This window comes from Eptesicus fuscus, chromosome 3, assembly GCF_027574615.1.
Source record: "Eptesicus fuscus isolate TK198812 chromosome 3, DD_ASM_mEF_20220401, whole genome shotgun sequence".
Classification (NCBI taxonomy): domain Eukaryota; kingdom Metazoa; phylum Chordata; class Mammalia; order Chiroptera; family Vespertilionidae; genus Eptesicus; species Eptesicus fuscus.
Window position 1 is genome coordinate 56,658,257 of NC_072475.1, and position 27,581 is coordinate 56,685,837.

At 44.5% G+C, this 27,581-nt stretch overlaps 1 protein-coding gene across 1 annotated transcript in view; it reads left to right on the plus strand.

Annotated features, from left to right (window-relative positions):
* MYLK (myosin light chain kinase) overlaps nt 1-27,581 on the plus strand; it is a 295,783-nt gene that overhangs the window by 132,901 nt on the left and 135,301 nt on the right. The window lies entirely within an intron of this gene.

Consider the following 27,581-nt stretch of genomic DNA (forward strand, 5'->3'; position numbering starts at 1 on the left):
AGATTGTGAGAGGGATGTCCCAGATTGGAGAGGGTGCAGGCTGGGCTGAGGGACACCCCCGCCCCTGTGCACTAATTTCATGCACCGAGCCTCTAGTTTTAAAATAAAATCAGATCAATCACTACTCCACCCTGGTGCCTGAGTCATTCATGGAGACACTGTGTTGTGATTCTCACAGTGGGGTCCACCAGAATCCACTGGGGTGCATGTAGGTTCTCCCCAAGACCCACTGAGGTGAGACCAAGGAATCTGCATTTGAACACACCATTCCTACACAGGTTATTGTCTTAAGCCATGAGAGAGAGATTGTTGGTTTTGAGAGATGGAAGCAAATGTCATGGCTCCAGGTTTTGATGCAGGTGGGAGCACGTAGGAATGGCTGAGGCAGTGGACGAGGAGGGGCTGGACTTCTGCGTCTTGTGTAATTTTACTTCTGGGGATGATGTGCCTGCAACCTCGTGTCAGGGGAAGGCATTCTCTTTGCTGATGGGCTGCTCAATCACATGATTGACTCCCACTGACCAGCGGTTCTCAAAGATGCGCTTGGTATCTGTTTATGTACTCAATGTATAGTGATACATGTGCTTCATACAGAACAAGTAAGAGTTTATTGCCTCTTCCCCCTGAACCAATTTTCACCCCCTTAGGGGTGACATTGCCCTGTATTGGTTACCTTTTATAATACTTCAAATTCTCTACTGGGGTGGAGGTGAGGGATCAGAAAAGAGCAATAAGGGAGGAAATAATAGATGCAGGGTCAGAATAGCACATAGAAATGGGTGCTGCACAGTCTTTATAGCTGCTGGAGATGGGCTACAAATTTGACTATAACCATCCAGAAAATCATGATCAGGTACAAGAACCATTTTGTCCTTAAAAAATAACGGTATTTGTTCAGGAGATGCAGACACGGGCTGTACCTCGTGGGAGCTCTCCAGATGGTGTGTGCCTGTGGATGTGTGCATTTCCTGTGCTATCCAGATGTTAAAGGCAGCAAGAGATGGGTGCTAATTAAAGGAAAAGTGGAGGACCCTGCGAGTTCTTTGTCCTCGGCTCCATGGCCCTCTCCTTCCCAGAACTCAGATCTCCATTGTCATCTGTTCTTCCTTGTTCCTAAACTGGCTCAGGCTCCTGCCATTCTCCTCACCTCGTCTCCCTTGTAGCTCCGAGAGCTCTCTGTTCCACATTTGGTCATGCTTCCTGAATCTCTCAGTGCCCCCAGGCAGGTAAGAGGCATGATCATTCCAAAGTTTCAGGGATTGGGGGGCGGGGTGGGTAGGGAGATGGGACTGTAGCTGTGGCAGACGGTGAGTAAATACCTCTCTGGGAGGCCTAGTTCACCTTGACTTCTTCAGGGAGCAGTGGCCAGCCCTGTGCTTATAAACCCATGCTTGTCAGAGCTCAAAGGATCATAAAGTGTTAGGACAGGGAACCAAGACCCTCCATGAAGTGGGGCAGTAGGAAGAGCCAAAAGAGTAGAGGCTTTGCAGCCAGGAAGGAGATCTGGGTTTGAATTTCTTCTACTTCGTTCCCCAAGCTGCATAGGTTAGCTGGGAATAATAATTCCTGCTCTGTAGCCTTGTTGGGAGGAAAGGAAGATTGATACAATAGCAGAAGTCTGTAACACTTAGTAGTTGCTTAATAAAATGGTGGGCATTCTATTAGTAATAAGGTCAGGATCACTGATCTACCCATAACACCACTCTAAAAATCTTACTTTAAGAACGTTTTAAAGAAAAAATACAATATGCTATTTGAGAAAGCTTAGACAAGCAGAAGTAGAAAGAAAGAGTGAAACTACCCATGGTTCTACTTTGCTATATAATCTCCATTATAATTTTGTTTGATACTTCTGTCTTGTTTTTCTTTGCTAAGCTGGGGTTTCTTTGCTGTCAGTGTAGGGATAATTGTAGTATTTATAGGGGTAAGGTGGCTTGCTGGAGGATGGCAGGCTTGGAGTTTGGCTTGATTTGAATTCAGCCACATCCTTTACTAGCTGTGATCTTGAGTAATATACCTAGCAACTCTCTAAGTCACGTTGGCTCTTCCTCCTACCCCACTGTCTATAAAATGGATAGATTACTTGTATTATGGCATTATTTAAATTAATTGTCTGTGCTACATATGTAATATACACTGAGTGGCCAGATTATTATGATCTCTGAACGCATAATAATCTGGCCACTCAGTATATATATATTAGAGGCCCTGTGCATGAATTTGTGCATGGGTAGGGTCCGGCCAGCCTGGCCAGTGGGAGGAGACATGGGCAGTTGGCCGGCCTGCCTGCTGGTTGAATTCCTGGTCAAGGGGACAATTTGCATATTAACCTTTTATTATATAGGATATACATTGAGTGGCCAGATTATTATGCGTTCAGAGATCATAATAATCTGGCCACTCAGTGTAGTAAGTGCTTAGTAACTTTTGGCCATAATTAAAATTGTTCATACTGTTTTGTGTCTTGTTTTTTTTCCACCCAGCATCTTGTTTTTCCAATCACTGTCAGTCTAATATTGCATTAAATTTGATATGCTACCATTTACGGAATCATTCCTCCATTCATAGTTATTTAGATGGTTTCCAGTATTTCCTTTTATAACTAAGTTCTGATGAACATCTTTATAGGTAACTAGGATTGATTAGTTACCTCACAGGATTACTAGGACAACGGCTCTGGGCATTTTTAAACCCATCTTTTCTCCCACTCGCATCAGTAAGCGATGAGGCAGAGCACCACTTGTCATGGCCCATGTGCTCCCTGATCTGAGAGATGCATCTTGCACCCCCCCACCAGCTCTTCCTGCCTTGGCTTGCTTTTCATTCCGGTTCTTACCCGTATCTGTCTGTTTGCTCTCCAGCTTAATTTCCCGGTGCCAGCTTCCCTGTCCTGGTGTCAGACACCGAGTTTCAGGCTCAGCGGCTCCTCCAATCACACAGGGTCAAGCCTTGAACAACAATTTGTTGTTTTTATCTTCTACGCACTTGGCCCGAATAATCATTGATTTTAATCTTTCCATTTGAAGAATCCTTTTTCAGACTGTGTTTGTCAATTTGTCTTTGTTGGGTCCTAGATGAGGAGCCCTTGTGGGTGGATCCTATCTCCCCAATAGAGAGGGGGCTTCCGAAGAAGGTGGGGGCCAGCCCTGCTGCACTGACTAACATGGATGTGCAGCAGGTGTGGGCGGGCTGGTCCTATGTAGAGCACGGAACACTCGGTTTCCATTCACTAAGCTCTGATGCAGCCTGATTGAAGCGATAAAATGTAAGCACACACTTTCACTTAACATACTCAGTTGATCAGATCTGTGTTAAAGCTGTCTTCTCCATATCCCCTCTAAGAATAGGTGCTCCCTGCGTGGAGATTAGTCCTTAATAATCTTTGTATCGCCTACAAATATCTAGCACAGTGCCGGGAAGGTGTTCTATAGGCCATGGTGGAGTGAGTGAAAGAACAAACACTGGTGAACAAAACCCTGTGGTCTATGATCAGAGACTAAATACTATAAAGTGTACAAGAAGCATTCAAAAGACCTCATGGAGAAGGTGGGATTCATCCCAGGGCATCTCCGGAGCCATTCATTTATTCAGTTACAAAATAAGGGTGTGGTTCTTAACTGTACCCTCGAGAATACTTCCTGGGGGTGCCCTGGCAAAATATCTTGCTGAAAGATTAGGTGGTCTTGGAATAGCTTTTTGATATCTGGAACTTTCTTGCCCATGATCCTAATTTGACTTCCTTGCAAGGCTGTAGGGGGAAAAACATGAATTCAGGGACCTTGTACAAATTACTTCTTTGAACTTTATTTTTCTTTCCTGTAAAATTAGCATGGTAATGCTGACCTTCTAAGATATTGGGAGGATTTAAATGAAATGAGGTACATAATGTGGTGTGCATGTAGTGAGGCCAAATGTCCAACCCCTCTGTCCTTGGGTAAGTGCCTCGAGGCCTGTGCTGTGGTCTCCACTGACCCTGCAAAAGTGTTGTAACCCCGGCCTGACCTGCTTGTAGGTTGCTCAGGGAGAGGAGCTGAGAAGTGACAGGAAAAAGGTTTCATGTGCAGTTCATGAGTTAAGAGAATATTACTTAAGTGTGGGTTTGATGGAAAACATTATGTGAAGTTGGTTCAGATCTTTCCAGAGGTCTGCCAGCAACCTCAGAAGTGGAGCCTTATTGAAAACAGCTGGGAGGCAGTTGGCGTCCAGCCTCTCCGCTTTTCCATGCCCCAGAGCTGTCTCACTCTGTGGATGGAGCCCAGCCCCAGGACCCTGCCAAGGCCCCGGCGGCCTCAGCTGCGGACTAGGGGTGACTCTGCCTCGTTCCAGACTCCAGCTCAAAGATGGAAACCAGTTAAACCTGAGAGAGGATTTGGCCAGGACTGCCGCTTGGTATTTCTTTCAGGGCTTGGAGTTAACCACTGCCTACAGTCCTTGCAGGATGAGTTAACCAATGCAAAGTTCTCTGGGCAAGGGTGTGGGCTGCCTGCTGGGCAAGTGATGATGGACGCCATTGTCCTTTGAAGTCCTCTCAGTAGTTCTGCTCCGCACCAGCTAGGAAATGAGGACGCTGTTCCAAGCACCCACTCAGAAACCTTACCACCCCTGCTGCAAAGGACCTTCCAGGAGCATGCTGCTAACTGCCAAGTGATCACAGGCCATGCCTATTTCAGCCCAAAATTTTTTTATTGTATTTATTGCTTTTAGAGAGAGAGAAAGTTGAGAGAGAGAGAGAGAGAGAGAGAGAGAGAGAGAGAGAGAGAGAGATTGATTTGTTGTTACACTTATTTATGCACTCACTGGTTAATTCTTGTATGTGCCCTGACTGGGGATTGAACCTGCAACCTTGGTGTATCAAGACGATGCTCTAACCTACTGAGCTACCCAGCCAGGGCACAGCCGAAATTTCTAACAGACAAGTGTGGCGTGCCATTTCCTAAGTCTTCCTTTCTGGGGGGCCTTTTACTCACAGCCATTCTCTTTTTTTATTTACTTGCATAAAAGTGTGCTTGTAGCAAATTTACATCATTTGAACTTCAGTAAGTTTTTAAAAAGTGAAATATGTTCATTGTAAAAAAATAAATTGGAAATATAGAAAAGTATGAAAAGAAAATAATCCCAACATCCAGAGATAGTAGCTGTTTAATTTTATATAGGTTTCCTTTGAATTTTTTCTTTTATAACAGGGAGAATATATATGGTTATTAAATATCATATTACACATATGAAATAACTATATTTTGTCAACTGCCGTTTTACTCAATAGTTAAATATTTTCTCATGCCTCAAGATTATAATTTTTAATAGTTGAATAGTATTTTATCTTATTGTTTTACCATCATTATTTTAAATGGACTATGTTTTGGACATTTGGATTTCTAATATTTGATCTTTTAAATAACTTAAACTTACATCCATCATCATGGGCAATTTTGATAATTCCAAAGGCAGATCTTAGACTTAATGAATCTTTTTAAGTCTTTTTATACCTATTTCTAAATCTTAAGATAGCCATTAAGATCAACATTACTATGCTATCTTCTTATAGGTAAGAAAGATGAAGGTTAAATTGTTGCATGAGCAGTGTTTAAGGATTTGTAGTCAATAGTAATCACTTTAGCTATTAAATTAACAAACTTTATTGAAAGATACCACATTTTATTTTACATTTGCTCCATTACTTTTAAATTAAACATTTTTGTATATTTATCTACGTCATGAGTTTCTTTTCATATCCTTTATGTCTTTCTTTATGTGTTCCTTTTACTTAGATATATAAATGTTTTATGTATTAAAATCTTTCACCTTTGTATCTGTATATGATTTAACTATTTCTAGTTTGTTTACCTTTTCATTTTGGTCATAATTTTGCTTTTGTACAAAATGTAAAATTTAAGCAGCCACATCTTTATTGTTCCTGTCATTGGTGTCATGCTTGGAATCCTAAGATTATATCTGCATTTCTTCTAGTGTTTTTCTTTTTTAACTTTTAACATTTTAATAAAAATGGATGTTTTGGTGTGTAGTTTGAGGTAGGAATTCTAAATATTATTTTCCCCCAAAATTATCTGTACTTGCTGAATAATCCATTCTTTTCCCATTTGTTTGAAGTCACTTTTATCATGTACTAACATCTTAAGTATAGGGCTTGTTTTAGGATTTTTTCTGGGCTGCTTTATTAATCAGTATATATATTCTTATATCAGGACCAAAATGGTTTGAATTATTGTAGCTTTTTACCATTGCCATATATAATAGTATAATCCAATTGATTACTTTTAATCCAAGTACAGAGAATTTTTATTTACTCAAGAATTTTTATTTACTCAAGAATTCATGTTTTTCAGAACAATTTTATTATATGGGACCTTTGCACTTTTTAAATTTATTACTAGATGAATCATATGTGTGTGTTTGCCTTTTCTTTTTGAATTAATCTTTATTGTTCAGATTATTCCAGTTGTTCCTCTTTTCCCCCCCCATAGCTCCCCTCCACGCGGTTCCCACCCCACCCCATGCCCTTACCCCCCTCATTGTCCTCGTCCATAGGTATAAGATTTTTGTCCAATCTCTTCCCGAACCCCCCACACCCTCTTCCCCCCCCCCCAAGAATTGTCAGTCCACTCCCTTTCTATGCCCCCGATTCTATTATATTCACCAGTTTATTCTGTTCATCAGATTTTTTATTCACTTGATTTTTAGATCCACTTGTTGATAGATATCTATTTGTTGTCACTTTGTTGTTCATAATTTTTATCTTTACCTTTTTCTTCTTCTTCCTCTTCTTAAAGAATACCCTTCAGCATTTCATATAATCCTGGTTTGGTGGTGATGAACTCCTTTAGCTTTTTCTTGTCTGTGAAGCTCTTTATCTGACCTTCGATTCTGAATGATAGCTTTGCTGGGTAGAGTAATCTTGGTTGTAGGTTCTTGCTATTCATCACTTTGTATATTTCTCGCCACTCCCTTCTGGCCTGCATAGTTTCTGTTGAGAAATCAGCTGACAGTCCTATGGGTACTCCCTTGTAAGTAACTGTTTTTCTCTTGCTGCTTTTAATATTCTCTCTTTGTCTTTTTCCCTTAGCATTTTAATTATAATGTGTCTTGGTGTGGTCCTCTTTAGATTCCTCTTGTTTGGGGTTCTCTGCACTTCCTGGACTTGTAAGTCTATTTCTTTCACCAGGTAGGGGAAGTTTTCTGTCATTATTTATTCAAATAGGTTTTCATTATCTTGCTCTCTTTCTTCTTCTGGCACCCCCGTAATTCGGATGTTGGTACGCTTGAAGTTGTCCCAGAGGCTCCTTACACTATCTTCATATTTTTGGATTCTTTTTTTCTTTTTGCTTTTCCGGTTGGGTGTTTTTTGCTTCTTCATATTTCAAATCTTTGACTTGATTCTTGAGATCCTCTAGTCTGCTGTTGGATCTCTGTATATTATTCTTTATTTCAGTCAGTGTATGCTTAATTTCTGATTGATCCTTTTTCATATCCTTAAGGCTCTCACTAAATTTCTCAGAGGTTTCTAGAAGATTCTTGAGTAACCTTATAACCCTGGTTTTGAACTCTATATCCAGTATTTTGCTTTCATCCATTTCTTTCATTTGTGACTTGTTTCTTTGTCTCTGCATTTTGGCTGCTTCCCTGTGTTTGTTTTTATGTCCTGGGTAGCTGCTAAGTCTCCTTGAGTTGATAGAATGGCCTTGTGTGGTTGGTGTTCTATAGGGCCCAGTGGCTCAGCCTCCCCAGTTACCTGAGGTGGACGTTCTTGGTGCACCCCTTTGTGGGCTGTTTGCACAGTCTTGTTATAGTTAACCCTTGATTGCTGTTGGTATCACTGGGAGGAGTTGACCTCCAGGCCAATTGACTGTGATGACCAGCTATGTCTACACTGGAAGATCTGTTGCACAGGAGACACCCTTATGGGGCAGGACTTGCTTCAGTGGGGCTTTGGTGCTCATTGAGTCTGCCCCTTGAGTGTGTCTCTTATGGATGTGAGGAGTTGTAATTGTTATGGTCTCACTCTGACCACTGGGTACACTGGCTCTTGGATCTCCAAGGAGGTGCAAGGTCAACCACTGTCTGGGGCCGCCCAGTAGGAGCTACAGAGACATCTGCAGATTCCTCCTCTTTGTATGGGGTTTGGAAGTGCCCAGATGAGACCCAGCTGTGAAGCAAGGCTGCTGCTGCTGCCAGTCAGTGGGCCTTCTTTTAGAATCTCTGAGGTTCTCTGACCCAGCTGCAGTTTGACAGGTTTTAGGCTAAAGGACAGGCCATTCATATGCAAAAGTCAATGCACACAGCTTGGGTGGGGTTGTAAATTGGGTGGGGCGGGGTCTCTGGGAATCACCAGGGCAGAGCAAACAGCAATAGCTGCCCTGAACCAGAGAAGTCCCAGGTTCTCCGCGTCCTGCACTCCCGTGCAGGAACAATGATCGCTGTGAGCACCTCTAAGAGTAAGCTGCCCTCGCGTTCCTGTCCCAATGCCAGACAGTCCAGTTTCTCCCCGTATGTGTCTGGGTCCTCCAGAATCTCACCTGGAACTGGAGTTCAGAGCAAGCGGGAGCTTGTATCTCCCTCCCGATTAAAAGAGCAGCACATCCAGGTGCCAGCACTTTCCGCGTCTCCGCACCTTTTACCAGTCTCAATGCGCCTTCTTCTCCTCTCTAGTTGTGGAACTTCCACTCAGCCAGCTTTCCCATGGTTCTGGGTGGTAGTTGTTCTGCCGTTTAGTTGTGGTTTCGATGTGGTTGTGAGAGGCAGCAAGTATAGGTGATTACCTATGCCGCCATCTTGGTTTCTCAAAAAAAAAAAAAATCTGTGTTTGTTTTTTCTAGCTGGTAATAGCTACTAGATGTGAAAACAGTTTTTGAGTATTTAGTTTATAAGTGGCTAAAGCCAATAACAGAGGATATGAATGGCCTTTCATGCCTTTATTATGGAACAAAAAATACTAAAAATTAATGAACTAAGCATTCAACTCACAAAATTAGAGAGTAGAACAAATTAATGGAAAGCAGAAGCAAAATCTTTATATAAAGGCATAAATTAGTTCATTACAATATAGAAAAACAATATTAATGAATAAATTTAAGGACTAGTCTTGAAATAGGAAAACCCAACTAGGCCAATCAAAGAAAACAGAAAATATACTTAAAATTTATAAATGAGACTCTAACCACTGATAGGGAGTTGACAAAAATTAGATTTTCATTTTCACTTGGAAATCTTAAAAGAAATAGATGTTGTATAAGAAAATAACAACTTTCAAAATTGACTAAAAAAGAAGTTGAAAACCCTGAAAAGTTTAGTGAAAGGAACCGGGAAGGTTGAGGAAATACCTGCTGAAAATGTGCTAGATCCAGATAGTTTTGTGGGTGAGTTCATTAATCCCTTCAAGGAACAGATCATTCCAAGCTCTTATTTATAGCACAAAGGTTACTTAAAGTATAAGTGAAATATTTCTTTCATGTTCTTTCTCACTTATGCTTTCAGTTCTAATAAATTCTTAGAAAACTAGGATTGGGTTGGAAGGTACCTTCGAGGGTCTGAAGTCTTGCCATTATGACATCCAGCCTCACTGTGAACACTTCTGAAGGTGGGGATCTGCTGTGTTACACGTGGTCCCTTTGGCTATTCAGCATGGTTATTCTTCCTTGTATGAGCCTAAATCTGCCTCCTGAGATTTTGGACCCATTCATTCCTCTTGTGTCTTCTGGAGCTACACAACACATAGACTCTTTTATACAAGATTTCTTCATATACTTAAGACAGATATGTCCTTCTTTTGTTGTGTTTTATTCCAGGCTAAATATACTCACTTCCCTCCGTTAGTCTTTCTGTGCTTCGATAGGCATGTTTTGAGCACCTGTAAAGTGCCCGTTGGGCAGTGGACATTGTCATCCCTCAGATCATGAGCCCCTTCACTGACTCCCTGTTAGCGTGTGGCACGTGTGCCTGGGAGCGTCCTCTCAGTGGTGGCCAGGCAGAATGGGACTGACCTTTCCTTGTTCAGACATCACGCTCTGTTAAAACAGCTTAAGAGTGAATAATGTTTCGGAAACTCTTACCCAGCTCCTTTTACACATGCGCTGCCCCCTACTTCGATTTTGTCTAAATGATTTAGAGCCTTCACAGGATTTGTTCCCTCCTAAGTTTCTTTTTATTTGGGCTTTTGTTCTTTTAGAATGTTGATTTGGTTATGATCTCAATATTGATGCCAACTTTAGTTTTCATGAGCAGCCTTGCAGTCTTCATTGAAGTAGTTAATAAAAATGTTAATGTAAAGGAGAAATATGGAGTCCTGGGACCTACCAGAGAGACCACATCATTAATTTAAAAATACTTATCAATCACCTACGATGTGCCAAGCAGTGTTCTAGGAGTTGGTGATTCACTGGTGAGCCAAACCATTTCCATTCCTTCCACAGGCAGTTACAGTCCAGTGCTGTGAGACAGGCGAGAGTGACCAGGCATACAGGTCAATTATACAGGTGATGAGACCTGCTAAAGGAAGAATGCAAGGTGCCCTGAGAGCATAGCAGCATGACCTAGTTTGGGAAATCAAGAGAGGTGTCTGTGAAAATACACTTGAGCTGGGACATAAAGATTGGAGAGGAGAGACATCAGCTAACCATCCGCTCCATAGTGGCTTTAGGAGCCATGCTGGGCATGGAGAGAACTTTAAAATAGGTGTAATGTCTAGTTCCCCTTCTTGAGTCACTCAGTCTTGTAGGGAGTTGTGCCAATTGTGTCTGAAGTAAACAAAAGCATAACTGTGTTACTGGTATAGAAATTCTCATCTCAGATTATTGTGAGCCATTCTGATTTAGAATATTCTCATTTTTTCCAGTAAAGTCATCCAAATATCCTTGGAGTTCCAATATTTTAATGTTGAGACTTATAACACCAACTCCTTCTTGCACCTGGAGGCTGCCCATAAATCCCTTGTTAGATAATGTGTCCTGATTTTTTTTTTTTTTATGGAACATATGGTCACTGGGCTTGCTGTAGGGCAGAAAGAATATGAAAGGTGATGTAATGGTGATTAGTTGCCTCAGGTTTCCTGGGACAGGCCTGATTTTAAACAGTTTACACTGTGATCAGATAAATGTCTACTGGTTTTAAAAATGTGGTCACTTCAGACAATAGTGTGAAGGTACAAGAGATCAGAGGGGGCTGAGTAATTGGGGAGGCTCACTAGAGGGGGTGTGAGTAGCCCTGGAGGAGTGGGCAGAGAGGGGAAGGGTATAGCTTCTCAGAATTGCTCCTTGCTTGGTTCCACTAGCTGTGCACATTTCTAGGGTATCTCTCTTGTTCACCTAACACTGTATGGTGAGCATTTAAAAGAAGGGCAACATCAGGATAAGAATTCTGAGGTATGACACAGCCTATGAACACACAGAAATAGAACTACAATGATCTTTTGCAGCAGGGAGATAAGTGAGAATTGGTTGTATTGGCATTTAGCCCTAGCTCTACGATTTTTTTTTTAGCTTTATTTATAAACTAGAGGCCCGATGCACGAAATTCATGCAAGAGAAGGCCTTCCTTCTCCCGGCTGCCAGTACCGGCTTCCCTCTGGCACCCAGGACCCAGGCTTCCCTTGCAGCCCTGCTTCATCTAGAACAGTGGTTCTCAACCTTTCTAATGCCGCGGCCCTTTAATACAGTTCCTCATGTTGTGGTGACCCCCAACCATAAAATTATTTTCGTTGCTACTTCATAACTGTAATTTTGCTACTGTTATGAATCGTAATGTAGCAAGATCTACATTAGATCTAGAAGGTCATCCGGAAGGACGTCCGGAAGGGCATCTGGTCTAATTAGCATATTACGGTTTTATTATTATAGATACTACCTACTTAGGGATGGAGCTCTCTCCCCAGGATCAGATCTGCAAGTCTGCTTAGAAACTAGGCCCTCCTGTAGCCAGGGGGGCAGGAGCAGCAGTGGCCTGAGCCCTGAGTGGTGGTAGGGATCTTTATCAGAGAGAAGGCCCTGGTGAGTCATATGGGTCAGTGTTCCCCTTGTTCCATGGGTCTCCCCTCATATGACTCAGCTGGACAGCAAAATCAATTCAAAAGAAACGAAGGGCCAAGCAGCTTTAGCTTTTCGCACTTTGAAGAACACCCACCTTGCCAATGGGACCCTGGTCCTGGACCCAGCTGTGAGGCTTCTAAGACAGAAAACGGCTTTGAAATAAAACTGCTCTCACACTACTGCTGAGCATAAAGGGCTGTTGGGCCCCAGGCTTACCCATTCCTTCTGCACCGCAAACTGGCCTGGCTCCCCTTGGCTTCTGGGACAGGAAGCCCCTGACCTTCTCAGGCTGTGGCGGCATCCTATCTCCTGCCAGTGAAGTGGCTGCAGTGGGAAGTGGCTACAGTGGGAAGTCGCTGAGCGGCAGGGTGTGTGAGCAGCATTCCCAGTCTAGGGCTCCCAGAGAAGGTGAGTAGTGGTGGTAGATGTTAAGCTTTTCTAGGCTGACATGTTCCCTCTAAGGTCATAGCAAGTTTACAGATCCTTCTAGTCCCAGAGAGTACAAACCAGGCCACTTCCCAGGAGCCGCCAGGGCCTCTCCCAGTAGGCAGCCCACAGGCACCATTCTTCACTAGGAATAGCTTCTCTCGGCCGCTTTCTGACACCCCCATGGGACTGACACCCACAGCTCTTACCTCTTCCCCACCCCCTCAGGCCTGGAGGTGACTGTGGCTGACTTGCTTAATTCAGTAAAGGCCCTCCATAGGGAGACCTGGCGCCTGCCAGCACCTCCACTCATTGTTCAGCAGCTCAGGCTGCACCTGGAATTCTCTGGGTGGGCTGAGCAGTCACCACCCTGAGGCAGAGGCCGAGCCCCGCCCACAGCTCCTCAGACCAGATAGGAACCCGAGCTTTTGTCTAACGGGGAGGGGCACTTACTTCATTTCTTACAGTTTGGTGTGTCTAGAAAAGGAGTGCAGATGCCCAGGCTTTCTGCAGACTGCCTGATTAGGAGGTGGGAGAAGGGCTGTCTGGGCTGCAAAGCTCTCAACACGAGAAACCCTCGAGCTTCTCTTGTAGCCATCTGGGAAACTGGCTGGTTTTGAATCCCCCTCTACCAGCCAGGGTTGGTCAGGCTGAAGCAGTCTCCACTAAGCCTGCATACACAGCTTTTGGGAGTGGGGGCACCCCAGCCTTCTAGTCAGTGACTGTAGCTGCCATTTGTGGGTCCAGGCCCCCTGGGGCTGAAGATGCTCTGTGCCAGCCCAGCTGTGCCCCAGCCCCCGTGGGTCCCTGAGGATCACATAGTTGAAAGGGACATTGGCAGGAAGGGGAAAGGAAAGTTTGAGTTTTGTTTTTACTAAATAACTGGGCAGCTTTTCCCTCCATTTTTCCAGATGCTTCTTCAGAAAAGACATTTCAATGGCTTAGACTGGAATGTTTAAATCTGCTTTAAATGTGTGTTTTGCACTAGGACTCAAACCCCTTTGGCACGCCCCTTCCCTTAACATGCCACCAACAAACACCCAGAGAAGCACCAAGCAAAGGCTTGCTCACAATAGGACCTTATTCAAGGGTCATTGCCATTTACCCCTTTTGTCTTTCCTGCGTCCCCTGGAGCCCTGCCCTGAAATTCCCGAGCAATAGCTTGTGCCAGAACTGCACCACATGGAGTAAAACGGGCAGGAGCTGTAAACCAGGCAGAAGTGGCTGAAGAGACCGGCTCTGGTTAGCCTGGAGCCGTCTGTGGAGAAAGACTGGGAGGCAGGGGCGTGGGGGAGGCGAGAGGGAGCCCCCGGGCCCCTCCTGGCTTTGCTTACACTGCCCTGGCCTGGAGCCTGTCTCAGTGTGGGGCCCCTGAGCCACTGACATAAGGTCAGCAACCATCTCTTGTCCAGTCAAACTTGAATGGCTGGTTCCTGTGAACCCAGTGCTCTCGGTCAGGCCAACCCAGCTCCCTGGGGCAGAGCACTGTAGTGGGAAGTGGCCTGGGATTCCTGCTCAGCTCTAAACAACAGCCCACCGAGCTGCTCCCCACCCGCCTCTGTGCTCCCGCAGCACTAACTGGACGTGGTCTGGTTGGTGGCATACCCCTCTCATCCACAGACTGGGAGCCACTCTGGGTGTGTGTGTGTGTGTGTGTGTGTGTGTGTGTGTGTGTGTGTGTGTGTTCCTTTCAAACTTATAGAATCTTCTCTTCCTTCCTGGCAATCTAAAATGTCTGCACTGCATGGAATAAAATTGGCAGGAGCTGTAAATCAGGCAGAGGCCGAGCGAGGAGCACTGTGTGGCAGGAGTGCAGTGGGCAAGGACAGAGCGGGAGAGAAAGAGCAGGGCCAGGTTTCAGAGGGCCTTGTGAGCCATGCTAACTGGATTTTATTATGAGTGCATAAAATTGGAAATTTTTTATATTGAAGTGACTTTGATCTGATTTATATTTTTTCAGATTTCTTTTTATTCATTTTAATACTTAATATAAAGCTATTGTATTAAAAGCAATGTAGTTTTTGGCAAAGGGTAAACATACAGGTAATTGAGACTAAAACAGCATTCAAAAATAGAGCCACACACATATATGGTTCATTAATTATTTTATTGTGTCGGATATATACATAGCATAAAACTGACGATTTTAACAGTGTTTAAGTATACAGATCAGTGGTATTAAGTACATTTACATTGTGGTACAATTATCATCCATTTCTCAAGCTTTTGTCATCTTATAAAACTGAAACTCTGTACCCATTCTCCCCCTTTCACCCCTCCACCCAGCCCCTGGCAACCACCATTCTATTTTTTGTCTCATGAATTTGACTACTCTAGGTAGCTCATGCAAGTGGAATCATACAGTATTTGTCCTTTTGTGATTGGCTTATTTCATTCATCATGATGTCTTCAAGGTTCATTTATGTTGTAGCATGTACCAGAATTTCCTTCTTTTTTAAGGTTGAATAATATTCTGTTGTATGCATGTATCACATTTTGTTTACCGATTCATTGTGGATGGAACTTGGGTCACTTCCCCCTTTTGGCTATTGTGACTAATGCTGCTATGGAGATTGATGTACAAATGCCTCTTTGAGCCTCCGGTTTCAATTCTTTGGGATATTTACATAGAGGTAAAAATTGCTGGATCATATGGTAATTTGGAGGAAACATGATACTGTTTTCCATAGCAGCTGCACCATTTCACATTCTCACCAGCAATGCACAGAGATTCCAGTTTCTTCTTCCTTGCCAATATGTAATTATCTGAGTTTTTAAAAAATCATAAGCATCCTTAAAATGAGTTTTTATTAAAAAAAAAAAAACCAACAAACTTTTAAACCCAAGGGACAGATAGAATGGGAGAGAGACAACAGCAGATAAGAGATGTCAACAGGTTGATGAATGATGGAAAGCTAATACATGATTGGCGGATTTGGGTTTCAGCTTTCTGTGTTGTGCTATGCCTGTGGTTAGGGGAGTGGGCAACAAGAAAAAATAAGCCTGCTTGTGCCAGAAAATTCCTGAAAAGGCTGAGGAATTAGAGACATCAAGTACTTTCAAAGCCTGGGTTATGGAGTGAAGCTGAAAACTGGAGGATTGGTGAAAGTGTATGTCATAAGGAGCAGTTAGACCCAGTCCCCATCCACACTCCATGTGCCAAACCACACTGTTCCTCCCCCTGCTCAAAAGGATTGAAGCTTCTCTGTGAAGACACTGAACCTGACCATCTCTCAACTCCTGGACACAAGGCACAGCTATAGGCAGGGGTGAGGTGTTCCACTCAAAATGGAGAAGGGCTAAGTGAAAGACAGCATTTTGAAATAAGACCCCTCATGGCCTTTCTCAGAGTCCTAAATGCTGGTAGATAGGCCTAATTACTGTGTCACCACCACCAGAACAGGAAACTGGGAGAGCACAGTTTCTTCATGGAAACGGATCATCTCAAGGAAGGAGATCGACAGATATCAACAATGGAGGGTTTTGACCCATTTATTCTACGGGAGGTCTGACAAGTTGGCAAGCCCCCACTTGTGTGCATGGAATTTTTAATGTCTTTATTCATATTTATGAAAAATCAGTGAAGGATCATCAGATGTCTGAGGGAAGCCTTTGTTATGAAATAGACAGAAAGAACCAAAAAAGGAACTAAGCAGATCAGAAGAATACAGAAAATGGAAAAACTTCAAAGAAATTACCTCAGAGGTTAGATGTTGCTTCCATTAAACAAAAAGAGGAGATTACTCAAAACAGTTTTGGAAAAGTGAAAAAGAAAGGATTTTTTGAAGTTAATGATAGCCAAAATAATAACTTTAACTTCAAAAGACTGGTTGGAAGATAAAATCAAGGCAATCTCCCTGAAAGAACAAGAAGATGAAGGTGGAGAAGAAATGTAGAGGTCACTCTAGTGGGGCTAATATCCAACTCATAGGAGTTCTACAAAAGGAACGTAGTATAAAACAGTGGAGAAAAAATTGTCAAAACACAGAATCTCTTCAAAATGGAAATATGTGCAATGCCAATAATGAAAAGATCTACACTGAGTGGCCAGATTATTATGATCCCTGAACACATAATAATCTGGCCACTCAGTGTATATCCGATATAATAAAAGGCTAATATGCAAATTTTCCCCTCGACCAGGAGTTCGACCAGCAGGCAGGCTGGCCAACTGCCCATGTCCCCTCCCCCTGGCCAGGTTGGCAGGACCCCACCCATGCACGAATTCATGCACCAGGTCTCTTATATATATACTAGAGGCCTGGTGCACAAAATTGGTGCACTGGGGGTGGGGGGGTTCCTCAGCCTGGCCTGCACCTCTTGCAGTCCGAAAGCCATCAGTCGGACATCCTTAGCGTTGCTGCGGAGGCAGGAGAGGCTCCTGCCACTGCCGCTGTGCTCGCCAGTGGTGAGCCCAGCTTCTGGCTGAGCGGTGCTCCCCGTAGGAGCGCACTGACCACCAGGGGGCAGCTCCTGTGCTGAGCATCTGTCCCCTGGTGGTCAGTGCGCGTCATAGCAACTGGTCATTCTGCCGTTCGGTCGATTTGCATATTACCCTTTTATTATATAGGATATATATACACTGAGTGGCCAGATTATTATGCGTTCAGAGATCATAATAATCTGGCCACTCTGTATTTCCAAGGGTCCAACACAATGAGTGAACACAGACCCACACCAAGGCAAATCATCATGAAATTTTAGATTGCCAGGAAAGAAGAGAAGATTCTAAAAGTTTGAAAGGAACACACACAGAGAGCAGGGCAGAGGGCAAATATCAGCATGGCATTATACCTCTCAACAGCAACATTGGATGTCAGAAGCAGGGCTTCAAATGTCATGAAGTAATGCCTTCAAAATTCTGAAGATACAAAGATTTTCCATCTATAATTCCATTCTAGACAAACTGTAAGTTGGGTATGTAGGTAGGATATTGACACTTTCAGAAAATCCAGATTTTAAATTTTTAGGCTTCTATTCAGTCATTCTTAAGAAACCACTGGAGGAGCTGTTCAACCAAAATGGTGGCACACGCCAAGAAATTCCCTAGAGGATGATGAAAGGAAGTTCCTGATCTAGCCCAGAAAGCAGAAAGCATCCAGTTTCAGTGGGTAAGGATAATAGGTTGCTTCAGGGATATCTCCAGAGGGGAAAGATATAAAGCCACTGATGAATTCATTATCTGATGCATTTGACCATTTCTGAGAACTTGATAGTTCTCTTAAGAAGTTGGGGGTTCTTTAAGAAAACCAAAAGCATGACCGTTATTAACTCCATGAATAATGAAAAGTTCAAGAAATTTAATTGTTATATACTATGCAGCTTGGCAGTGAGCAACGTTAAAATGAAGCAAACACTAACACACTGACATAAAAATAATGGTGTAATTATTGAGGATAGAGGAAGGGTGTATGTGGAGGGAGATTTGAGAGCTAAAATCTTATAATCTATGCAGAGTTAAGAAATAATATCTAAAATTTTAAAGAATAAAACAGTAGTTGTGAAGGGCTCTTGTTTAGAAATATGGAAGAAAATACCAGATGAAATAGCTAAAAAACAAACAAACAAACAAACAAAAAACAGAGTTGAAGATGATTGCCTCAAGGAAGTTGAAGTTTGGGAGGGGGGGGGGGGCGCGGATGAGTGGAACAGAGTCCTGCTTTTGTTGTTGTTGTATGACTTACAGTACCAGTTAATCATGTATATGTATTGTCTTGGTGAGAATAAAAACAATTTATGAAATCATGTGTATTGTGCTTTTCAGCCTGGCAGACAGTCAGACACAGACATTGCACAAACTTCTCACTCCTTGCCTGGTGTGATTCTCCATGCAGGTCAGGATGCCTTTGGGCACCTAGGCTCTGGGGAAATCATTCTGCCATAAAGCAGCAAACTCACCTGGCTGCTTTCTTCCCTTGTGCCAGAATCCCAGAGATGCTCAGGCAGCATGAAGGGTCCTACTTCCGAAGCCCCACCTGCTCACACCCCTCCCTTGCAGCCGCCACCTGGGAGAATCCAAGCAGAATGCACATTTGTGTGGGGACGTGCATGTGGAGCAGGTGTTGGGTCAGAGGGCAGCTTGGAAAGACCAAAAATCAGAATTTAAGACAAGGGAACCAAGTCGAGATGTTCTTGGATTGTTGAGAGCCTTGGGTTACTTTTGCCCACCTCTGCTTTTAAACAGAATTACTTTATATCCTCAGAGAGTCCTCATAGGACAGGACCTTCCCAGTACAACCTGTGACCAGTTTCAGTCTTTTTGCGTCTGGGCTCTGCTGTTTGAGGGGTGAGGAGGCATTGCCAAATGGTCTGTGTGTTGTTTGGGGAGGAGCCCTCTGCTCCATCCCTTCTGCTGGTGAGGTATGCCTCTCTCTCTCCAGGTCCAGCCATGACTGGCCAGGAACTCCAGATTTATTGCCCCAGATTGATTTCCTTCCCAACACTCACTCATGCCCTTGAAATTCCATGGCTGCATTAGTCAGTGAGGCAGAAATCAAGGGGATGGTCTCTGACTCAAAGGTGCACATGATGTTACAGGACTGGAATGATGGGACAGTCAAAACTACAGCCTGGATATTTGTTTAAAGTATGCTTTGGGATGTTACATAAACACAACACTTACTTTCCTAAGGGGGTTTACTCTTTAAATAAAAAATAATAAGCCAGTTCAGCCAAAGCAGAAGTTGTTCTCAAAATGTTCAGTTTTTATGAACAGTGTGATGCCTTGAAGTTGTCTGTTTGAATGTGAGTTGTGTAAGGGGACGCTCAGCAAGCCCAGAAGTTCACAAGTACTGATATTTCTTAGGGCACAGTTTCACGCTGTTAACAAAGCTGGATGCTGAGTGGATTCTGGGGCACCTGATTTTAAAGAGTTACTTATTCTGAAGAAAAGAGGAGCTGGATCTAACCTTTAGAATGTGTTAATGTGCTGTTGTACTTGTGCTATTTCATTTGATAATAAACTTATCCATGGAAGTGAATACTGGTATCATCCCATCTTATAGGTGTGTAAACTGAGGGCCAGATAAGTTAACTTGCCCAAGATCAGGCAACAAGTGATCAGTGCAGCCAGGACCCACACACAAGTCTGATTCCAGATACCATATACCTTCCTGCATTAGTCAAAGCTCTTGTTTGCAAGTGAGAGAAGCCAACTTCATCTGGGGGAAGCAGTAGAGATGCATTACCTCCTCTAACTGAGGGGACCTGGAGTCCGCCACGGCTCTGTCGGGCAGCGCCTCCATCTCTTCTCTTCTTCACTGTGTATGCGACGTCTTACTTTGTAGATGGCTTCCTCTTCTCGGGCGAGAGCAAGAAAATGGGGGGATGAGAGAAGATGGCTGCAGACAGCTTCAGGCTTGTGTCTCTCCAGCTTGGGGTCCCTGTGAAAATAGACAATTTATTCTAATTTAAAATTTCATGGAAGAGCTCTGATTGGCCGCCTTGAATCATATGCTCATTTTTGAAGCCCAAGGACTTTGGCCAGAAGGCAGATGACCTAATCGCACCACACCAGTCTCACCTGAGGTGTATAGGGGGAAGGAGCTGTTCCTCAAAGGAGGGGTGTGCCACTTACATGGGGAAAGGTGGGCAGGAGATTCTTAAGGAATTTAAAAAAAAAGCACACAAGCCACAGCACTAATTTGTTAAGCTTCTTAATAGTATTTTAATACATTTGAGAGAATATCTCACCTTGGTAGTAGAAACAGGAGAGCGGATCTGGGGCCAGCCTTACCAGCTGCAGATGCTGTGTCCTTAGAAGCCTTCACAAGAGGGAATAAAGCCAGACCCCAGGACTTTGTGTAGAGAGGTTCCTGGTGAGGCAGGAATCCCACAGCCTTCCCATAGGAACTGGGGGTTCACACAGAAGGACACTAGTTCTTATAGGAAAACTACAAATTTAAGAAAATGTCAATGTGAGAGGTTCCCCATTACACATAGCTTTCTGTTACTTTGTCGAACTGCTTCAAAAGCTTTTAGGTGCTATATCATTAAAAAGCAATAAAAAGGTTGCATGCATTGATAAGCCTAATCTAGATAAAAGGAAATAGGTCTTTTTTGGTTTTTGGAAGATTCAAAGGAGCCTGAGGTATAACCCAAGACCGCCCAGCTAGAACCTGCCATGTGCTCTCAGTGGGAGAAACCAGAAATTTCCAGACTTGCAGATGTCGGGGGTGTGGGGGTATCTGTGTCTTGGGCCATAGGAAAAGGAAACTTGCCCTAGAAAGTGAGTGGCCAATCACAGAGACTTTCAGCATCTGTCCCTGGGAAGACCCACGTGGCATTTGCTGGGCTAGTTTGAGGAATGGCTCTCGACATCCTGAATTTATTTTTTATGGAACCACTTTTGTCCTCACTGTTTCACAAGTTGGACTAGGGACAGGCAGCATCCAGCATTTTAAGCCTCTCACTAATTGCTGTTTTTAGCTGGTATGATCTCTTCCTGATGGATTCTGTGGGTTCAGTTAAGGCTTTTGACAGTTGGCAACGGGATTACTCAAAGCCTTAATTAAGTTGCTGCCTGTCCAATGGGCGGTGTGCCAGTTGCTGACACAGACACAGACCCTAAGCTTGGTCATGTCATGCCCATGGCTCACCCTTCACTCTTCACTCTCCTACTGTATCCATGATGTAAGTTTCATAGGCATTTTTTGTGATCTAATTTGTTGGGGGCTGTTAATGTTTTCATTCTTCTTTCTGTGCCTCCATGGCTATTTATTATTCGGGTGAGATGGGGCTGAGGATTTTTTTTCAACTCATTCCTCAGCATGATTAGGTTTATTTCCTATTATTTTTCTATTTTAAATCACCAGCTCTGTTCTAGTCATTTATCATAGAGTTTATTTATTATAGACGAAGCCGCCTTGAAACAGGGGAAGAAGTTCAGAGTAATGTGCTATAGTTAGTTATAAGCATGTGGACAGTCATGTGGCAGCATCAGCTTTGTCTAGCTTGGGGACACATTTGTCCAGCGGGTTTCCTTAATGTCCTGTCCTCCAGGCTCAGCCTTTCCCAGCATCGATTCAATTGCTCAACAAGATTCAAATAAATACGTACTGGTGCCCCTCCTCGAGTCTGTTCCTGGCCCTAAGGATTCCTCAGCTCACTGCTGACGTCGTCTGTGTGTAGCTTCCCAGCTCCCCAGTGTCCTGGTGGGCAGCCTCTCTCACCCCAACCTCAGCTCAGCTCTGCTCTCTCTCCTTTGGTCTCCCTCCATCCCGACGTGGGCAGAGCCTCAGTTGCACCTCCTGCCTAGCTGTGCACTGCAGCTGTGCTGGCTTGCAGTGTGCATACAGGGACAGGCCCACCCAGGAGCAAACGACATGGAGGAGATGATCAAAACCAGCAAAGTCACCCCCTTCCGCCCCTCATCAGTCTTAGAGGACAGCAGGCATGTTGCTCTGGGTCTTACAGGGGTTGTGGAGTCAGAGAACCTGCCACTGCTCTGGGCCCAGGCTCTGGTAGCCTGTCCTGGCAACTTGGGATTGACTGAAAGCCCTTGACACATGTCAGAGGAATATCAAGAGGCTTAGTGCCCTTAAGAACGTTCCAATTTTCATCATTAAGTGAATCTCAAGACAGCACTGAATCACTGTCCCTCAAGTACAACAGGTAGGTGTCAGGTAGCAGCAGCTGCCCGCCTGCCTCCCAGCTTTCTCCTCACCATCCAGCACGCACAAAATGAGCCCCATTCCTTTTAAAGGCCTTCTGAGGCCATAAAGGTTTTTGAGGACATTTTATAGAGCTGGAGCACAGTTTTACTGTTTTAAATTATTATAGGGGTTATGGTTACAATATCTTTATTTTTATGACAAGTTGTTGGGATGCCCTTGATTTATTTGATCCTGGGCTTTTGTTCAAGAACACAACCTCCAATTAAATGTGGTTATTGTGGCAAGAACATGATTCTTCTTAAAATGACCCTCTTTGGGGCGGTTTCCAAAAACTCATTATGGTGAAAAGTCAGGGCTGCCTCCACACGTTCCTGAGCATTTCTCCTTGCGGTCACTTGGTTTTCCCATAGGGAGGAGCAGAGGGGACTGAGGCTGTGGGCTGGACCCAGAGGAGACCGGAGGGAGAGGAAAGAATCTTCCAGTGGAAGCTAAGTGGGTCACTGTTTAGACCCACACTACTTCAGACATGGGAGGGACCTTAGCCTGAAGCAGGAGGAAGCCACGCTCAGCCCCAGGACTCGGGCCCGGCCCCTCTCTGTACCACACTGACTCCCTTAGGGGTGTCTTGGGCACACGCATAGCACCAACCCTGTCTATCTTAGACCCTGTGGGTATTTCTGCTGTACCAGAAATGCCACAGACTGGGTGGCTTAAACAACAGACATGTGTTTCTCACAGTTCTGGAGGCTGGGAGGGCTAAGATCGGGACACCAGCAGATTCAGGGTCTGGTGAGGTCTCACTTCCTGGTTCATTGATAGTTGTCTCCTCGCTGTGTCCTCACCTGGTAGAAGGGGTAAGGGAGCTTTTGTAAGGGCACTAATTCCATTCATGAAGGCTCCACAAGTTCTTAGCACCTCCTGGGAGTCCCATCCTAATACCTCCGAATACATTGGGGCTTAGTCTTCAACATATGAATTTTGGAGGAACCCAAACATTCAGTCTATAGCACCGTCCTGTTTCTATTAGCAAATAGCCCAGGACTTGCTTGTGGCATGGCCACATCTTTTGTGAACACTTTGCTTTTTCCCAAAGCGGGAGCAGATATTGCTTTAACCCAGAAGGGATTTAGGGTCTGTTAGAGATGGACACTTATCCATGCTTGGGATTCTACAATATTGGTCTCGCGAAAAACATGAATTTTTTCAATGAGGCACAGAGAAACAACCACTCAACTTGGAGACCAATATCCTTGCCCCGATCTGCCACTTAATCTGCCCGGGTGAGATCCCGGGCGAATCATCCACTCCTCCAGGCCTCTTTCCTCAGCTCTCCGGGCTAACTAATGTGAATGGCATTGTGTGCTGTCACAGGTGCTGTGGTGCTCCACCCAGACCCCTTCACCAGGCGGGTACACCCATTTCCAGCTGCTGTGATTGTTGGCTATGGGTTTGCAGTTAGGGTTCCCTCAATCCCTATTTCAGGTTCTGCTTTTGGGGAACCCAATCCAAGACACCTTCCTCATGGTGTTCCAAGAATCAAACAAGATTCTGTATGTGGAGGCCCTCTGAAAACTAAAGTATCAGTGGGGTTTTAGTGTGGTCTTGGGCCAGGCTGTAAAAATACCAGCTGCAGCTTCTTGGCCGAAGGCCTGTGATGAAGGCAGATAACGCACCCAGGGAGGGCAGGGCTGTTGTCATGCACCCCAAGGATGTGAGCGCAGGCTTCTCTCCCTCCCCAACATAGGAGCTCTGGAGAGTGGGCAGACAGTAAAAATGGGTTTCCTTAAAGCTGAATAATTTTTGCGGCATGTTAAGTAGTGGTTGAACATGTTTTTCCCATATCGGGAGGATAAGAACTGGAGCTGCAAATCATTCAGACCTTGGAATAGAGCAAGGTCACGGAAATTCCTGCCTTTGCTTTGGATGCAGAGTGAACAAAAGTCCCATTGCACACTGCAGCTTTCTAAGAGGTGCCAGTTTCAGCATATTTAAAAATCCCTAAATATTTATTTTAATAGGACATTTCAGATGTGTGTGTGTGTGAGAGAGAGAGAGACAACAGAGAGAAAAAGAGAGAGAGAGAGAGAGAGAGAGAGAGAGAGAGAGAGAGAGAGAGAGAGAGAAATGAGAGGAAAATTGAAAGGGAAAGAAGGAGCTGTGGCCCTGAGGTCTGGAACACTCGCAGTGTCCCCAGTTAATCATTGATGCCCCAGGCACCGATGGGCCACCAGCGCTGGCACTGCTGCAGGGGGCCAGAGTACTTGCTAATGGAATGTAAGGACGCCTCTGGTGCAGTTAATGATTTATCTGTGCCCAGTGCAGTGCTCTCCTTTCTCTGAAGCTCACAGAAGGCTGGTGATCCTCTTCTGGATTAGGCTGGCCCTGCCTGTTGGGGTGGAGGAGAAGATAATGATGATTTGCAAATTCACTACATGACCAGAATCCTCAAGGGCTTCCTTCCATAGGAAAGGGTTTCTTTTCCTTCATTGTTTCCTGAAAACATGCTTTAACAGAAGAGCCGTGCTGTAACAGAATAATCATTGCCTGATATTCCTTTGTATGAACCTTTGTGCCAAGTGAGTGCCACAAGATGACACCGTAGTATATAGGCACATGGCATTTGTCATCTTCAAACATGCACAATGTTTATTTGGACAGTGTTTTTATTCCCATTGCTAGATTTAAGTACTTTGAGGGCCTCCACACATTACTGAATGTTTGTGCTATACAATCATTATGTAATCACACTAATATAAAAGGAACACATTTTCATTTAAATTATTTTTTTTAACCTGCCAGCGACCCTTTTAACAGTGAGCAACATGGGGAAAATTATTTTTCTATTTTACAAAAGTCAGGTGTGTTTGCAGAAATATCAGAGAATAATAGTTAACTAAAAGGAAAAGAGGAGAGACCCAGAAACAACTGCCATTTGTTCTTTGTTTCATATTATAATAGACTGGTGGCCTGGTGCATGAAATTCATCCACAGGGGGAGAGGGGAGTGTCCCTCAGCCCAGCCTGCACCCTATCCAATTGGACATCCTCTCGCAATCTGGGATTGCTGACTCCTAACTGCTCACCTGCCTGATCACCCCTAACTGCCTCTGCCTGCCTGCTTGATCACCCCTAACCTCTCTGCCTGCATGCTTGATCACCCCTAACTGCCCTCCCTTGCCAGCCTGATCTCGTCCCCAACTGCTCTCCCCTGCTGGCATGATCTCTCCCCCAACTGCTCTCCCCTGCTGGCATGATTGCCCCTAACTGCCTCTGCTGGCCTCATTGCCCCTAATTGCCTCCTCCTGCCTGATCCCACCTAACTACTCTCCCCTGCTGGCCTGATTGCCCCTAACTGCCCTCTCCTGCCAGCCTGATCTTGCCCCTAACTGCTCTTCCCTGCTGGCCTTATCTCACCCCTAACTTCTCTCTCCTGCTGGCCTGATCGCCTCTAACTGCCTCTGCCTGCCTGATCCCCTTAACTGCCCTCCCCTGCCAGCCTGGTCTTGCCCCCAACTTCCCTCTCTGCCTCATCCCCCAACCATGATGGCTTTGTCCAGAAGAAGTTGGACGTCCAGAAGATGGACAGTTGACCTGGTCTAATTAGCGTATTACCCTTTTATTAGTAAAAATGAGAGAATTGATGCAGTCCTGTCAGCCTGAGATGGGACACAGTGCCTTGGTGAGGCTGCAGTGGCTTCCCACATCCCTGACTGCTTCTGGGGGAAGGGACTTTAGAATAACCATTCCCTCACAGGAAGTCAGTCTCCATCATGGGTATTGTGTAGATTTAAAATATATATATATATTTTTTATTGATTTCAGGAAGGAAGGGAGAGGGAGAGAGATATAGAAGCATCAATGATGAGAGAGAGTTATTGATCAGCTGCTTCCTGCATGCCCCACACTGGGGATCAAACCCACAACCCCGGGCATATGCCTTGACCAGGAATCGAACTGTGACCTCCTGGTTCATAGGTCAACACTATCACTGAGCTATGCCAGCCGGGCTATAGTGTAGATTTTGATAGGAAAGAGATGTTTGTTTGTTTCCAAATATCATAAATAAGATAGGTAATAATGATTTGGAGAGTTGTTTTTTTGTTGGTTTTTGTTTTTGTTTTGTTTTTCATTGAAGCCTGACTACAGATTAGTAAGGATGAGAGGCAGGCCTTGTGAGATTCATAAAATGGCACAGAAGGGTGATCATTTACTTTGGTGATCACTTACCTGTGATTCAGGCTCCTTTCCTAAGAAGATATCTACATCCTGGTGACTGAGAAATGAGTCTCAGGATGAGTTGGGGGCTGGACACCTGGGAAGGGCAGCAAGCACAGCCCAAAGACACTACTGCTGCTTTTCGCAGTCTTTCTTCCTGAGCTGCTTTGGGAATTAACTGTGTTAGGATGCCCAGTGTGCATGCACACACCACCTCTCCCCTTCTCCCACATGCTGATAGAGCACCCCCTCTGACCTTACTGGGGGGTGGGGGAGGATTATTCTATAGGTCACTGAGTACTTTCATTGTGAATCCGATTTGGGGTCATCCAGTGAATTCTGGTTTTGCTTCACCCGCATTCATTCTCTCTTGTCTTGGTGTAGATCCATGAGTAAAAGCCATTGCTACCATGTTTTGTAATTCAAACATTGTCTTTCTCAAGAGGTTTCTGTGATGTCTTCTGTGCATTTCCAGTGCTAAAATACCCCAGTTCTGGGTCCCAGGCTGTGTATCCATGGGCCAGTTTGAGCCTTGCTCCTCCGAAGATTAGTCCGTTCTGAAGGGCATGCTGAGTTTCAAGGGTTTGAGGGTCCTTGGGGAACTTCCTCTGAAACTCAAAGTGATTTCTTTCCTTGGAATTTACCTCTGTCTACATTTCCCTCTCTTTGGGGAAATATCCTCTGAACCAGCGGTCGCCAACCTTTTGGACCTCATGGACCACCAGGGGTCCACAGACCACCGGTTGGTGACCGCTGCTCCAAAGGTTTCCTTAAACCAGCGGTCGCCAACCTTTCAGACCTCACGGACCACCAGTGGTCCGTGGACCACCGGTTGGTGACCGCTGCTCTGAACAAGTCACTATGAGGCTCAGATGCATCAAGTACTTAGAGAAGTGCTTACTTAAAATACTTAGCCCTCAACAGAGGTTAGGTGCTTACTATTATTAGAGAAAGACTGAGCGGTCTAGAACAGCACTGCCCAATAGAAACCCCATGCAATGCATTTATATCATAGTAACTTTTCTAGTAGCCACGCTAAAAAGTAAAGAGAAACAGATTAAATTAAATACTTTTAAAGATTTTTTTCATTGACTTTTAGAGAGAGGAAGGGAAAGTGAGAGAGAGAAAGAAACATTGATGTGAGAGGGAAACATTGATCAGCTGCCTCCTCCACACCCCCTACCAGGGATGGAGCCTGCAACCCCGGCATATGCCCTGACTGGGAATCAAACCTGCAACCTTTAGGTGCATGGAACGATGCCTAACCAAATGAGCCACACTGGCTAGGGCAG